Source organism: Fukomys damarensis, unplaced genomic scaffold, assembly GCF_012274545.1.
Source record: "Fukomys damarensis isolate Sample0158 unplaced genomic scaffold, DMR_v1.0_HiC HiC_scaffold_12, whole genome shotgun sequence".
Lineage (NCBI taxonomy): Eukaryota > Metazoa > Chordata > Mammalia > Rodentia > Bathyergidae > Fukomys > Fukomys damarensis.
Window position 1 is genome coordinate 18167259 of NW_022900924.1, and position 4000 is coordinate 18171258.

Genomic DNA, 4000 nt, shown 5'->3' on the forward strand with positions numbered 1-4000 from the left:
GCCATGACCCCTGTCGCCGGGTCGCAGGCTTGGCCGGCCTGGCCTGTGCCTCCCTCCCCTGTGCCTGCCGCTCAGGCCCTCGGCCAGCACTTGGGCTGGGTCGTGTAGGGAAGTCACCTATTCCCGTGGGAGGGACCAGGGCCCCCTGCAGGATCCACAGCAACAAGGTAGACAAAGTCCCTTCGGCGTGGGACAGAGACGCACCGTAAAGCTAGTGACACGGTTGGTTAGTGATGGGTGACACAGTTGAAGTCAGGGAAACAGAGTCTCGGCCATGGTGATGTTCACAATGAGACCTGAGGGAAGGAGCCGCGGAAAGAGCTTCGGAAATGACCCCAGCAGAAGGGACAGTTTGTGCAAAGGCCCTGGGCACAGGCGAGGGTGATGTTCTTTTGAGAACAGGAGGAAGGTGGTGGGAGAGGGGGTCACAGAGCCTGGCCTGCTTCCCGTGTGAGGTGACCCCTGATGGCTGTACGAGGGCACCAAGATCTGGTGAGCTTTGGGAGGACACGGAGGACAGCTGTGAATGGAGAGGAGGCGCGGGAGTCCAGTGGCCGTGGATGCGGAGGAGAGGATGTGACTGCACCGGGCAGAGGCCCAGAGCTGGCAGGAAAGGAACCCCAGAGCTGGATGGGGTGGCTCCTAGGGCTTGGAGGAAGCAGCCAGTGGGTGGCAAGGACAGGAAAGCAGGTCCTGCTTGCAGGGAGCTCAGGTGGAGGGCTGGCGGGCACAGGCTCCATGGTGCTCAGCACTGCCCAGGGGCCCAGAGCTGGGCTGGGACTGGGGACACAACCAGGAGCCTGCTGCCACCTCCACCCTGCAGCCCCTCCAGCTCCTGCTGCTTGGCCCGTGGCCCAGGCTCCTTGGTGGAAGGCACGATGCTCACTTCCCTGGCTGCCCAAACCACTACTGCAGGGCTCTGGCCCTGCAGTTATGTTACATTACAAGGAAAAAGGGACGTGGCTGAGGTGATCAGGGCTACTATTCAGCTTCCTTTGAAATAGATTACCTGCCAGGCATGATGGTATCTGACTACAGTCCCAGCACTTGGGAGGCTGAGGCAGGAGGATCCCTGTGAGTTCAAGGCCAGCCTAGGTTACATAGTGAGACCCTGCCTCAAAAAACAATAAATAGGGCTCAGGATTTAACTCAGTGACACAGCACCTACCTCAAAAGTACAGGGACCTGAGTTTGATCCCTGGTACAAAAAAACAAAAACAAAACAAAAAACAATAAATATATTGTTGTGGATCAGATGGGCAGGCCCAGTGTGATCATGGCCCCAGAAGGTCTATGGTGAGGGCTTGCCCAGCCTGCCCAAGGCCCTCCATGCCCAGCACCACAAAGAAGAACAAACCCAAGGCCGGGGATTCGGCTCAGTGGTTCTGCCGCCTGCCTCACAAGCACAAGGGCCTGAGTTCGATCCTGGGTACCAAAAAAAAAAAAAAGCAGGAGTCAGAGCAATTCCAAGCCGAGGAGAGCCTGCTGCCATTGCTGCTTGAGCCAGAGGGGCCGTGCAGGAAGTGTGAAAGGGAAGGGTTTGACCAGGGAGCCCCGGGTGACAGTGTCAGAACCGCCCATCCTTCGCTGTAGCCCAGTGAGGCCCTGAGCAAGGAATCTGCCCACTGCGGCAGACTTTGGCCCTACAAAGGAAAACTATGGTTTGCAACTGCTCAGTCCGTAGCCTCTGCAACAGCAGCCACAGTGGACTGAATGCCAGCCATCGTTTTCTGCCTTTCAGGTGGGGCGTGCTTTTTCACACAGGGTCTCCCTATGTCATCCAGGCTGGCCTTGAACTGCTGTGATCCTCCTGCCTCAGCCTCCCTGGGGCTGGGATTACAGGCATGGCCACCATGCCCTCCTGTCTTCTCAAAACCTCTTTGTCATCTCCATTTGTGACAGTGTTACCAGGCCAGCGCCTGTCCCCAGAGGCAGCGCCCTGGCGGAGTCCTAGCCAAATTCCGGCCTCTTCCACGGCATCCACCTTGGCCTCTGCTACTCCCATGCAGACGTCTCCCGGCTTCACTCTGGCTCTAGGTGACCCCTGGCCGGGCCCCCTGTTCCCCAGCCTTGGCGCACCCTGGGGCAGCCAGGACACAGAGGAGGAGCTGCGTGCGGGCGGATTGGGAAAATCCCCAGGGGGCCAAGGCTGTGAGCGTGGGGGTGTAGCAGGATGGAAGTGGTTTCTGGGTTCTGGCTGGGGCGACCAGAGGGACCGGGAGCCTGCGCCCCTCGGCCCAGAGCTGCCCCTGGCTCACGACCTTTGCATTTGGAGGGAGGAGCAGGAGGGAGACCTGGCTGGTGGAACCCACAAGACAGGACCACTGCGTGAAGGGGGTCCAGGGTCCCCCAGGCAGAGCAGGAACAGGAAGGCGACGGAGCCCACGGACCAGAGGCGAAGAAAAGTATCTGACAAGCAGGCTGTCATGGAACAAGATGAGAAGTGGTTTTTCTCAAGACAGAGGAAATGGTGGCATCTTGTAAGCCATGAGGAGGTCAAAGAAGATAAGGCCCAAGGCTCTGCAGGGTACGGACGTGAGGTCACAGGAACTTTGCCAGGGGACTTTGAACTGCTGGAGGGGAAGCCGCGCTCAGGCGGTTTGGGCTGGGAGGAAAAAGTGAGGCCAGACCTCGGGGCTACTAAGAGGCTGAGGCAGGGAGATGGCAAGCAAATGCCAGGCCAAATCAAAAAGGGATGAGGAATGTAGCTCAGGGATCCCTGGGTTCCGTCCCCAGTCCTGGGGCGGCAGCGGGGGAACCTGCATGAGAAAGAGGACAGAAGGCACGGGCTGAAGGGAGAGGTGGGGGCCCGGGGCAGTGCATCCCGTGCTGCGGCTTCTCCTGTGGCTCTCAGAGTCTGTGGCTCACCCAGACCTGATCTCCTGAAACCTAGGGAAAACCTGGGTAACCCCCCTAGCTTCTGTTGTTTATTCTAGTTACTCGCTTGTAGTTAGTTGACCTTAAAAAACAAAACAGTCTCCCTATGGAGCCCGGGCTGGCCTGGGACTTGTGATCCTCCTGCCTCGGCCTCCTAAGTGCTAGGAGTACAGGTGTGTGTCACCATGCTTGGCCAAAAACCACTTTTTGGAGGTCAAGAAGTCCAGCAGCGTTTTATTAGCCTCCCCCTAGCTCGGCTGCTGATGGCATCTCTGTGTGGGTCACAGTGGGGCAGCGTGGGGTCTGATGGGAACCCCGACCCCAGGAGGCCGAGAGCTGCACCTCAGAGGTGCTCTGCAACCCAGCTACAGCCCAGCCCTTTCCATTTTTAAAATTTTGAGTCAGGATCTCCCTAAGTTGCTCTGACAGGCCTCAAACTTTCCACCCTCCTGCCTCAGCCTCCCGAATACCAGGGATTGTAGGGTCACCACTGTGCCTGGCTTACCTGGTTCTGCTGCTGCTCTCCTCTCTCCTCTTCCTTCTCCCCATTTCCCCCTCAAGTTCCTTTCCCCTCCTACATAAAAAGCTTTGTTTCCATTCTTTTCTTCCATTTTTCCTTTTTCCCTTGTCCCTTCCATCCTTTCTCCCTCCCTCCTCCCTTGTTCCCCTTCCCACTTGAACATTTTCTTCCCGTTTCCCAGTACCCATTATACATCCGTCCTTATTTCCACTTAGTGTCTCACAGCAGAGAAACAATGTGGTATTTAAACACGTAACTTATTTCACTAAAGAGTGTGGTCTCGAGGTCCATCCAGTTAGCTGGAAATGTCTGAAACGCATCCTTCTTTATGGCAGAGTAGTACTCCGTTGTAGAAAAAGCCCACATCTTCTTTATCCACTGGGTAGTTGATGGGCGTTTGGGTTGTTTCCCAGATTTAGCTATTTTGCACTGCTGCTATAAACATGGGAGAGCATACATCGCTGAGGGAGGATGTCTTTCATTCTTTCAGGAAGATACCAAGAAAGGAAACAGCTGGCTCAAATGGAACCTCTAGTTTTAGTTCTTTGAGGAATCTCCACACTGACTTCCAGTGGTTGCACCAGTCTGCACTCCCACCAGGAG